At 33.8% G+C, this 13,329-nt stretch overlaps 1 protein-coding gene across 2 annotated transcripts in view; it reads left to right on the forward strand.

Annotated features, from left to right (window-relative positions):
- The first annotated feature begins 1,214 nt into the window (after window positions 1-1,214).
- LOC143247398 (uncharacterized) overlaps window positions 1,215-13,329 on the forward strand; it is a 40,619-nt gene continuing 28,504 nt past the window's right edge. Inside the window, exons 1-2 of one of the 2 annotated variants that reach the window (XM_076495410.1) lie at window positions 1,215-1,483; window positions 4,873-4,942. The gene's annotated coding sequence lies outside the window, so the exon portion shown is untranslated. The remainder of the gene's footprint in view (window positions 1,484-4,872; window positions 4,943-13,329) is intronic. The other variant, XM_076495409.1, reaches the window with a different exon arrangement.

Genomic DNA, 13,329 nt, shown 5'->3' on the forward strand with positions numbered 1-13,329 from the left:
TATTTCCATAGTGAAGTGGATTCTTTTGTCAACAAAATTGAGATGTTCTAAGAAAACTGGTAAGTTTTCATGACCGTGGTGCCAAATAACAAAGGTGTCGTCAACATAACGTCTGTAGAAACTTGGTTTTTTCGGTGTGGATAAAAGGTCTCTTTCTTCAAAGTCTTCCATGAAAATGTCTGCTAGGATTGGAGAAAGTGGTCATCCCATGGCTAGACCATCTGTTTGTTCGTAGAAATCCTCGTTGATTGGAAATTAGGTTGATTGTAGGCAAATGGTTGTTAGTTTCATTATGGCATCTATTTTCATATCTGTTCTATGTAAGTGTTACTTTCTGGTACTGTTCAGTCTGTCGGTGTATGTCAATAGTAAGATACAAATAAATAATTATGTGTGTGTTACATTATGGTACTGTTCAATCTGTCGGTGTATGTCAATAGTAAGATACAAATAAATAATTATGTATGTGTTACATTATGATACTGTTCAATCTGTCGGTGTATGCTAACAATAAGCTACAAATCAGAAACTAAATAGACAGAAGACGTGAATCGATTTGTGATTGCTCATAATTTTGTTTTAACACATTAAACTTCTAAAACTTATACTAGATTTCAAGTAGATTGTTGAAATTTGATCACATTCTTTCATCTGGTTCATTATCAAGTCCTCATGTCTGGTAGTTATCTCTCAAAATCAGAGTATTTCGAAAACCCAGTACAAAAGCATTGTTGTGTCTCATGTCGAAGGCTAAGATAGCTTCTGTTTGACTTAAAAAAGAAGATAAAACACAAATCTACTTGTGTTTAAAACACAACTATAACTGATCTACTTAGAGCAGGAATACTGTATTTGTGAATTATTTCAGTTTTCGTTTCCTTAATCGAGGAATATTCTGGCCTAGTTATTCAAGTATTTGGAAAATCAGTGCTGAAACCCGTTCAGATTATAAGTTATTTTCCCTGTTTGTTTGACAAGAGTTGCCATAGTAACTCTTAGACAATCTCCACAACATTTCTTTCCAAACACACATGCATATATGTATACATATGTTGATTTCCTACGTACATTCAGTACGTACATACATAAATAAAAGCTCACCAAGGTACACACATACATATATATTGATTAATACTGCTAGGGAACCAAGGGAACGGGTCAGCAAGCCACTCAACAAATGTTAGACCACACTTACTATCGCTACAACGCCGGTACACCAACATGTCACGTTACGATACACTAACACGAGAGGTCGTACGTCAAAGGAACGCAGTCCAGTTCGTTGCCATGGGTAACTAAACGCAGAGGACGTAACAATCAACAGACTTTTTCCGGGGCAACCAGTTACCAACTGAGGTTAAACCGTTACAGGGAGAGAAGCATAGAAAGTTTAAACAGCAGATTTCCTGTCCAGAACTTTTCTGTTTGTCTCTTTTAGTTTCTCCTTATTTTGTGACAGACACAGTTAAACGAGGTCAGACAGGTAAAACATTATTATGCTAATCAGTAATCGTATAACATGTGTATACGTTTTTTTTTAATTCATGCTAATATTTAGGGCTTTGAAAATATTACTTTACGCGTGCTGTATTATCTTGCTAAATTAACTTTAAGATAAAATGAAAAAGTCTATAGTTTTTGTAAAAATTAAATTTCTTATAGATGAAACTGTAAAAATCACATATATATTGAGAAACGTCTGAAAAATGCAATAAGAGTTACTTAATTTTTCATATATATATATAATTAATAAGATGACATTCGTGCAACATTTGAAGACGTAAAACTATTCAATCTAATATTTCTGTTTCATTTTTCTTTCTATAATTCATAGAAAGAAAGATGCATTATATGCACCTATATGCATTATACGTATTTTGAAGTAGCGAGCTTCAATCATATCATGAGAAACGCTAAGCGCGATTTCACGACATATGGAATTATGTAATAGTCCGGTAATCAGTATTTTTTACACACAAAAAAGAAAGAGATAAATTGTAGCATCCAGATTTTGGTGTTTTTTTCATACTTGACTTTATATCACTGTTGTACCTACTAACTATTTAACTTTCTCCTCAGCTACCTTGTTGACAAGTGATGAGATTATTATTCTAAGATTATTCTTTCATTTAAATGTTGTCAAGCCATTCGTCGTTGTACATTATTAATTCTGGGGTTCTTTTTCCCAGTAAAGGTATCAGTGACATGTATAATGACGACATAATGTTAAACATCTTTCGTAGATTAAATTAAGGTAGAAGAAAGGATGAGTAGAAACCCATTAATATACTTAATGTCACGATTCTGAAACTTTACCGTTTAACAGCCTTGTTTGCATGACTTGTCTGTTACTTCGATTTGCGCTTTAATTATCTACACAAGTAAGACACTTGCTTTAATCTGACAGGAACTATCTCAATCGAACTCTACAAATCTCACATCGTTATCAAAGCCTTTGGCCGAGGAGTCCTGATTCCATATTTGCTTTATAATTTAAACTAACCTTACGCGTTTTATTGCTTCGTTAAACTTTTCAGTGCAACGAGAATGGCATATGATGACACAATGTCGTTGTTGTCACAAGATGCTTGTTATCGATTTCAAATTTAAATTTTATTCGCAAAATATTTCACACAAACAACGCCTATCCCGCGTCAAACTTAATGCAACTGCTATGGGTTTTCTCGACTGAGTTAGGTCTAAAATACGCATGCTCACTTCATTCAAAGCCACATGTTTATCGCGCTGCATTCAGACGTTTCTGCATATTCAGCTAATTTTACCTTCATTATAACATTAGATTTACTTTACTTTGCAGTAATTTATCTTCAGGTCTTTTCATAGACTGATATAAATACCTCTTAACTACTTTTATCTTTACTGCAAATTATATTCATTTATTTTGTGAGTTTCTTTGTTTCAACAAAAACCTGAACGCTCTTAAATATTTTATACTCTGTACGCTATTATAAGTACCTTTATTGCTTATTTACCTAGTAATTTTATTTAAAAAAGCAACGTGCGTGTAGTTATATTAAATAAAGTTACATCTACATAAGTTTGTTTATATTATCGTGTAAAGTTTTTTTTTAAATAGGCTAGGAGTTAACGATCTAGCACGTAATGCCTACATGAAAGTATAGCTTAATGTGTTTTAAAAGCAGTTACTATGTTTAAAAAAATAGGCCGTAGGCGAGCAAACACTTCTAGATTCAGAGTAGCATTATAGAGAAATTATATTTCTTTTGGATTGTTTCGTTTACAGTCATTCTGCAGGTGATTCCACCTTTTCATTAAAAAATTCAGCACAAAGTTTTGTAGAATACTTTTTATAGAATGAAGAGTACAATCAAGTTTATCTTACACTCGATGTTTTATGTCATTAATTTTTAACATATCTGATATATAAACATACAGGGGCCGGCATGACCAGGTGGGTTAAGGCGTTCGACTCGTAATCCGAAGGTCGCGGGTTCGTATTCCTGTCGCACCAAACATGCTCGCTCTTTCAGCCGTTGTGGCATTATGATGTGACGGTTAATCCCACTATTCGTTGGTAAAAGAGTAGCCCAAGAGTTGGCAGTGGATGGTGATGACTAGCTGCCTTCCCTCTAGTCTTACACTGCTAAATTAGGAACGGCTAGCGCAGATAGCCCTTGAGTAACTTTGCGCGAAATTCAAAAAACAAACAAATAATAAACACTCAGTCAATATGATTAATAATAAAAATAACATTATAAGACAAGTCTATAAAGAATAACCAACAGATGGCGTTTCAAAGACGATCTTTGTAATGTTCAGATACATTTTCAGATTTTTTTTTTACTGTTAATTTGTTCACTTCTGTAATGTTTTTCTGTTTGACATTCACGCCATCTACTTTTAAAATTTTGTCTCTACATTCATCAATCCAGAAAAAAAAAGGCATGATTTCAAGATAATCACGTTTCAGATCGCTTTAATTAATTTAAATCCTTTTTGAATCAAATTATCTCATTTTCATTAATTATTCAACAATTACGGATGAGAAAAAGTGTTGTTGTTGTTCTTTTTCCATAATACACCTCAGCATTTTATAGAGGTTAGGATTTGTCAAATTGACAACTTAATGTTTAAAACAAATAAACCATAAAAGTCATTATGGCCTGGCATGGCCGAGCGCGTAAGGCGTGCGACTCATAATTCGCGGATTCGCGCTCACGTCGCGCTAAACATGCTCGCCCTCCCAGCCGTGGGGGCGTTATAATGTTTCGATCAATCCCACTATTCGTTGGTAAAAGAGTAGCCCAAGAGTTGGCGGTGGGTAGTGATGACTTAGCTACCTTTCCTCTGGTTTTACACTGCTAAATTAGGGACGGCTAGCGCAGATAGCCCTCGAGTAGCTTCGTGCGAAATTCCAAAACAATAAAAGTCATTACACTGATTTTTTTTGTAAATTTTGTTTAATTATTTTTGGCATAAAAAACAGTAGCAACACACTGAGAGCTTTTTTTCCGTACCTGAAAAACGTATTAAAGCAAAATCAATGAATATTAATAAGACATGCGGAGAAACGAGTTATAACTGTAAATGTAACTATGTAAATGTCTTCTCATAGGCTTTGTTTTATGACTGTTATGACTATTTGTTTTTTTTAGGGTATTGCTAACTTATGGGGATCCACATACTATAAAATATCGAATAATTTTATCTTTTTGCCTGATAAAAGTGTTAAGAGGACCTGTTGTAATCTAGAATAGTGAGTAAAAAATCTGATAAACACAATAATTAATTTTAAAATAAACCAACCAATACAGTGGGTTAAGTTCTAAATTCTTGTAATTACATCATATCGATTTTTTTAATTAACCTTTGTCCTTTTTTTATTTTAAGGAAAGGGTAACTGGTATTTGGCATAAAAGTGACAGTCAATCACGGTATTTGGTTCCAGGAGATAGATAAAGTAAGTGCTACCGAGTGACTGGTCAGTTGTTTAAAATTAGGAACGGCTAACTAGTTTCACATCGATCCAGAGAATGTTTGAATTAACCTTTTCTTTGTACCATTATAATAGCCGGTATAATTTTGTTTTCCACATAATGAATTAATTTGAAAATAATTAATCGAACACATAATACTTTCATCTTTGGTTAGATATGCACACACGAAATGTAATAATAAACAAAATGTACTTGAGCAATGTCCCCCCAAAAAGGGTTCTGTTTCAAAAGTAAATAAAACAAAAATGGTGAGTAACAAATATTTTTATATATTGCTTTTCAAGTTCATATGTCATACTGTGTTGCAGTCTACAAATTGTATAATTCTTCTCGTATGTGCACCTTTTATTCACGTCACAACGTTAAGCGCCCCTTTGTGACATCATTTTAGTGTCTACTAACTGACTGGCAGTATATTGATGCGAATTGTTAAAACGTGATTTCTCCAGGCTGTCTTCGGCTCCCTTTTCATGTGGATAAGAAGTTGCTTACCATTGAAGTTTCTGATTCTGCCATGAGCTATAAACAAAATTCCAAATGATTTTTATGGGAAGACTTCCTGACCTCCACTACTTGTGAGCCATCCTCACTAATCACAAGCATTTGACCCTAAACGTTATCAGTGTGGGGCATGATAGTATCCTCTGATTTGAGGTGACTGAATTGTAGTTTGATACTTCATGTGGAAACAATAAATGTCGTGAATGTAGATATTATTGTTTCTCTTCTATACTAACATGAACTAAAAATTTAAAATATTCAATTAATTTTACGCCACACTGATGATAGTAACAAACATTAAAATTACAACACGGTTGTTGTTAAAAGAAATTCCACAAACCTAAATGATATATTAACTCCATACAAGTAAAACTTTGGTATGAAATAGACATTCCGAATGTTAAGTTCGAAATCACTGATTATCCAAAAGGCATGATAAATGATCAAACATATTGCATTATTTATATATTTGAAAAGTACGTTACTTTAAAACAGATCTTTAATAATATTAAACTTTAACATTACTTTACGCTTATTATCTTCTAATAAGATAAGCCAGCAGTACTGAGTGGTTAGCGTGCACGGTTACGGGTCATAGTGTTCGAAGTTCTAACCCCATTTCAGCTAAACACAGTCCCTACTTTCAGCTGTGCTTGCGTTATAAGAGTGACAGTCGGTCGTGTTATTTGGTTCCAGAAGACAGATAAAGGTTCTTATGTTAGTTGGTGCTGCTGAGTGGCTGGTAAATTGTTTAAAATTAGAAACAACTGACTGGTCTCTGACTTGCCATTTAGCCAGAGTATTTGTTTTGTTTTGAATTTCACGCAAAGCTACACGAGGGCTATCTGCGCTAGCAGTCCCTAATTGTAAGACTATAGAGAAGGCTGTTGTGAGACTATAATCATCACCACCCACCACCAACTCTTGAGCTACTCTTTTACCAACGAATAATGCGATTGACCATTACATTATAACACTCCCACGGCTGTAAGGACGAGCATGTTTGGTGTGATAAGGATTCGAACCTGAGAAGTCGAGCGCCTTAAACACCTGGCCATGCCAGGCCTATCCCAAGTGAGCATACGATACCTATCAGGTTGAATATATCAGTATGGATTTACCGAGAGACTTTTCAAAAAGGTTTAAAAACTTGAAGACTCTCAGCGTTTATTCGGAAAAACAATATTTATGTGTGAGTGTATGGCAGCTTGAAATGAAACCTAAACCAACCATATTAAATGTATATTAAACGTTCAAGTTAATCCAGACAGTCTCATTAAAAATGTTGTCTCAGATCATTGGTTCTTTGTAAAAGACCATTGAAATAATAGTAGATCCACTTTGTGAATAAAATAACTACTACTGTTTTCTGTTTTCAAAATTAGAGCACACATTATTTCTCAAAACTTGTTATTCATGTAACATTCTACAAGTAGAAAATCTCAAATATAAACTAAAACTTATAGGTGACACGAACTTGTTTTTTACAGACAGTGCTAGAACTCGGAATTTAATCCCAACTGCAGACTCTGTACTTTATTGCCTAGCTTTGCTTTGAAGTTCAAAAAATAGGTCTACTATTTTGTTATCTATCCCTCACTAGTACAGCGGTAAGTCTACGGATTTACAACGCTAAAATCAGGGCCTCGATTCCTCTCGGTGGACTCAGCGCATAGGCCCATGTGGCTTTGCTATATGAAAACACACACACACATTTTATCTGAAAACATCAAATTATTTATTGTTTATACAAATGGCGTGCGAAAATCTCATTTAATATGAAACTTGTGTTTATTTGTTCTTGAGATATTGGGATATTTATGTTATTTATGGACATATCTATATAAACTGTACGAAAGGTCAAAACCATCCCAACCTAACATATATATAGTGATCCTAACACTCTATACGTATGGATTTCAAAAACGTGAAATAATATTTTTTTCGGTTATTTTTCTCGATTAAACTTTCATCAAAAATTATTACCAAATGACATTATTTGCTAAAATAACACAAATAACACTAGTAACACAAATTTTGTTCCTGGATAGTATGTGTTATTTCTTAATTGCTTATGTTGTAAAAGTACAGAATATGGCCATTATTCCCTTCAAACTTTGCTTTTGTGACCTGGATAATGAAATTTAGAAATTAACCTATTTTCTATGTAAAAATGGGCAGATTTGCACATTTTCATTTACATGAGGTCTGAATAAAACAACATATGAATAAAGATTTACATATATTTATACTACATTTTTCTAAAGTTATACAAAAATGTTTAGAAGTGAGTAGTTTTTCGAGATTTATGACTGTAATGTAAATAACTTTCACATGTCAACTCCCAAATATAATCTCCCATCATGTTTTCGTTATATGCTTCCATGTCACAAAAGCAAGGTTTGAATAAAAAATAGTTTTTTTTTCATTTATTTTAAGCATAAGCAGTTGGGAAATCACACTTTCTACCCAGGAACAAAAAAAAAAGTAAAATTTTGTTACATTGTGTTAATGGCATTATGCTGTTAAATGTATTAACATTAAACTTCACGTATGCTAAATTAATTAAAAGAGTTTTGTTCTTTATCATTAAACTAGTTCAAAACTTAAGAATATCGATGGAAAGTATGAAATTTCACCTGCCTCGTGTTACCAAAGAAGATTTTAAAATACAATATCAGAAAACGCGCTAAGCCAATTACCACCACAATAGCAAGTCAATAGGTATATTTTTACAAACTTACTGCTGATATACCAGGGAACATTTACTAGCAAGTAAATAAATATTTTTTTTAATTGCCTTACTGCTGATTTACAATGGAACATTCAATTTACCATTGTTACAACCCAAAGATACTAATGCCATATAGGAAACTTTTGTTGTTGTTTTGAATTAAGCACAAAGCTACACACTGGGCTATCTGTGCTCTGCCCACCACGGGTATTGAAACCCGGATTTTAGCGTTGTAAGTCCGCAGACATACCGCTGAGCCACTGGGGGCGTATACAGGAAACATATTACTCAGTTTAAGAATTATATCATACTTTGTTTTAAGCCCACAAGGTTGAGATGCAAGCAATTAAATGATTCACACTTTATCCACTTTATGCGATAAAATAAAATAACGACTGAATTAAGGCATACATCCTGTTTAATGAAGTCTAACACTTAGAGCATTTTGTTAATGATGTACGTTTTCACAGGAGCAATTCATAGAGAACGAACTACAGCAAGAGTGTGGAAGTTTCTCCATCAATATCCACAGCACATAGTGTTTAATATAGATACTTCGTTTTGCTCAAAATAGTTGTATTCGTGTTCTGGAAGGATCATGCGACATTTGTAGTTCAGGTCCAGTAATTAGATCACGATAAGAATGAATGTTGAATGACAAAAAACTTGGACTTACAGAAAATAAATCAAGATATGATAACGTAAAAATGGTTGAACATATAAAGAACGATTATTTTTATATCCTTTAGAACTTTATTTAATCTTACGTTAATACACCCAAATAATTCCAGAATGAAACTTTCTTAAAGGTGAATTTTACAGAAAAATTAACACTTTGCAGTAAAAATAACTACTCATACTGATTAATTTTGCAGGTTCATATTTTTTTATAAAAATATGTGCTAATAAATGAAACATAGAACTTGGTGCAGAAAGAGCCCTTTCCGAGCGGCAATCCAACGTTTCAGTTTTTACGTTTGCCGCGAAGAAAAGTACTGTGTCGTAATAGTTGCCAAACAAACAGCCAACGCCGACGCGTTGAATGTAAATAAACGTGACCAATGCATACAGAGAAACAGAGGCGGAGTCTGTTTTGACTTTGTGTTCTGAACAGTGTCGAGTAGTGCCATGTCAATTCAAACCTACTCTGAACGAACCTAGAACAGTTACTTTTGACACAGATCTGACAAGTTCTAGTGATGGGGACAGTTCCACAAGCGAGAGTAGCGGAACTGTGGGTGATACTGATAGCGCCCAGGCCGGTTGCGAGTTGGTCTTACCTCCAGTGGAAGAATAGTAAGCCCAAGTCATGACAAAAAATATGGTCTGTAATATTTCACGTGCAATTTTAAGCATCTCAAAACCTCTCTGGTGTTTATAAGTTATTGGTATCACAGACTGGGTTTTATTTGTTTATACTTTGCAGACTATGGTAACTAATACTCGGCCCTTCCACAATAAATACCGGGTATTTATGACTCGTAACAAAATGAATTTCAATTATACGTCATAATTATGTCTATAAAATCAAACTAGATGTAGCAGTCTGAATAGTTAATATTTACCATAAATATATAATTTATGTGACATATTCCGTATGTTTGTGCAAGGTGTAGGTGTGGTTTATGCGAGCAGATGCCAACCAGGAGAGAGTGCGTTTGTTGCCGCTCATATGACAAGGTGTCAAAACAATTAAAAGATGAAGAGTGCATTACCCAGACACGAGACTTTGATGGAAATTGCCTGAATATCGATGTCTTGTAAGCATCATACTATGGATTTGTTGACTTGAATGATGAGGAGCCAAGTCACGAGTATGTATTTTTCAAGATGCAGTTAAACCTAAAACAGTATATTTGAGGTCAACCTACAATTAAAGATACTGTTTATCCAAAACTATGATCCTACTTAGTCATCTCAAATCATCTAAAACAGCGGGATCCGACACAAAACATGAGCGTTCAAAGTGATTTTGACAAAGCTTTGCATGGTGTGAAGGAGTCCAGTTCTTCCTATTGACCATTTGCACCCAGTCGCCACCTTGCCGGTTCCTTCTCCTTGCACGAAAACAAAAAGAAGCTTTTGCTCGATGTTTTTACAACCATAAGCAACGCAGTAAACTCTGTTATCATAACACAAACATAAAATAGCAATATCGAGACAAAAGATAGTCTCACAAAGTATGTAATCCGAAAAAATCACCGATTGATTTACATAAAACACCAACACTGAAAGGAACAAAATGATCGGAGCGCAAGGAAGCGTGTTTGGCAACTATTACGTCATAGTTGTAAAACGTCACGGAAACAGCCAAACGATCGAGAGGAACTTGAGTTCAAGAACCCGCATATTTTGTTTCATTTTTACTCAAAAACTAAAGGGTTTAAAAATATAGCAACCACACAGGAATTATACTCTACCAAAGTACAGTTTCTAGGGCAATTATTAAATTTGTTGAAAATTCACCTTTAATGGATAAGCGATTTCCCAACATGCCGATCGAATGAAATATCTCTCTGTTTTTAAAGTTGAATTTTGGGAATTTAACTTAAAAAACAGGTCATCAGATAATATTCGAAAATATTATATGAAAATAACACTTAAAACACAAACTGAAAATTTGCTCTAAACAGATGTTTACCACCTTCAGAAACAAAATCAAATATTTAATATTTCATTAATTTTATTTCACACGAAGCAGATGCCCAATGGATACTAGGATATTTATAAGTTACTAAAAGAATACATTTTCTATGTTCCAAAGTAGAATTCTTATGACAACGATAAATCAAGTGTGGTTAGTCGTCCTACAGAAAATCAATCCACAACTTGTACGTGGTTTCTCTGCATGTAAACGTTCATATATTCATGACTATCACGATTTAAATTCAAAGAAAACGTCATAACTAAACGAAGCACGACATGTAAAAGTTTCCTATTAATCATAAAGGGATTTGCACAAAAATTTAACACTGCAAAACCTGTCCGCTTCAAACTTTCATCTACCATAGTACATCTGGACACAACTTATCATTTTCGTATATGAAAAGTGTATTTAAACGCTTTAAAATTAGATTTTATATTCTAAGGATTTATTGTTTCCGTAGAAACGAAAACAGTATTCATGTTCCAATAATTATATATATATATATATCTTGCTTTAGTGAGTGTACATAGTTATTATAGATTTGATTTTATTTTTTTTTTTTTTCCCTGTTTGCCTGTTTGTAGACTGAAAACTGAACATCAGGTTTTTATATTATCTCATTTGTTCATCAACTATAAATTATAGTTCTTTATTAGTTAATTTTTAATTATTGTTTGTTTCTTTGTTTAGAATTAAGCACAAAGCTACTCAATGGGCTATCTGTGCTCTGCCCACCACGGGTATCGAAACCCGGTTTTTAGTGTGTAAGTCCGCAGACATACCACTGTGCCACTGGTGGGCATTTTTTTAAATTATGGATGTAAGAATAGGCCAATAAACTTTGTAATAGTTCTCGTCACACCAAATATGCTCGCCATTTCAACCATGGAAGCGTTATAATGTGACTGTCAAACCCATCCCTGCCATCCCTCTAGTTTTACACTGCTTAATTAAAGACGGCTAACGCAGATAATCCTCATGTAGCTTTGCGCGAAATTCAAAACAAACTAAACTATAATAACCCTATACATATAAATTTGCTTACCAGTTGAATTACAATTCTGGAGCTTCCTGGTGTCACTGCGGCATGTTTGCGTATACTTAATTCTGAACAAACAGTTCTGGAACACAATAACTGAAGATAATATTAAATAACGGTTATTAAATGTATATGTTGTTTATTTACTTTGTGGCTTTGCGGATTAAATAGCGTTATTTATTTGAAAATTAATAACTAATCGGAGAGGAGAATTTGCTAAAATCTTTAACTTTCTCTAAGTTAGCGTTTTTAATTAAGTCTATTTGTTTTACAGACAACTCAATTTTTGTTTAACTTACATGTAAATGTACAAGTTAATATTCTACATTATCTTAAAGGAAGGTGCATTGAAGAGCAGGAGTACAATTATTGTTTCAAATTCAGTTTAGATTAGAAAAGATTAATAATGAGCTATTCCTACATTCATCATTTACATAATTTGAAACAAACACACAGTTAACTGTCTAAAATATTAATGCATTCACTGTCAAAATAGCATTTGATGTAAGGATGACTTGCGGACACTGTCGAATGCCTTCTTACAGCAAATACTTGTAAGCTTCCACAAAAAGAAAAAGGTCCTAAGTGTGGATTTCATTGTTTTGTATATTTACACAAAGCTAAACGAAGGCTATCTGCTCTAGCTGTCCCTTATTTTTAATTGAAATCCTATACGTAAGTCGCTAGTCAGCATCACCCAAGGTCAGTTTTTGAGGTAATTTCTCCCGACTGAATAGTAAGATCTGAACCATGGCCCCAAAGCAAAGAATAGTTAACGTCATATTCTCACAGAATATACAATTCATTTGCTTCTCTTTGTTTCTTTCAGAATTTTAGCACAAAAATATATAAGTATTATCCCTGATTTTAAGTTAACAGACAAGAAAGACAGCTAGCTCACAAGCCCAACCGCCAACCTGCAGACTACTTTTATTAAATAGCGAAATTTGGCAGGCACTCTCACAACGCACCCACAGCCTCAAAATGAGGACCTCGCTTAGTTTTGCGATGGCTGGACACGAACCAAAAACCCTCGAATCCACAGTTTGTCATGCTAACCAATTACAGAGCCTGTACTTGTAATAATTCTGTCTTTTTAACTTAGAAAAACAATTAAGTAAAGACCAGATTTAAATACACGCAATCGGAATAAAAGTAATTAATTCAGAAAAAGTCATAGTTACAGATAACAATAGTATATGGAAAAATTTGGTGGAAATAGTGAGAACTTTCATCAAATAGGTTATTACCATGCCGATCACCAGAGATATGGTGAAATGTTCTGTCTATAAAACAAAAAACGTCTGTAAAAAATTAAAAGTACTGGAAATTTTATAAAGTCTTTAGGAACTTAACATTCCCATGAGGTTTCTTATGAAAACCAGCTTAGACCGTCAAAATTTTGCCCACGTAGTTAAGGCCCTAGAAT

The sequence above is a fragment of the Tachypleus tridentatus genome, chromosome 3 (genome assembly GCF_004210375.1).
Source record: "Tachypleus tridentatus isolate NWPU-2018 chromosome 3, ASM421037v1, whole genome shotgun sequence".
Taxonomy (NCBI): domain Eukaryota; kingdom Metazoa; phylum Arthropoda; class Merostomata; order Xiphosura; family Limulidae; genus Tachypleus; species Tachypleus tridentatus.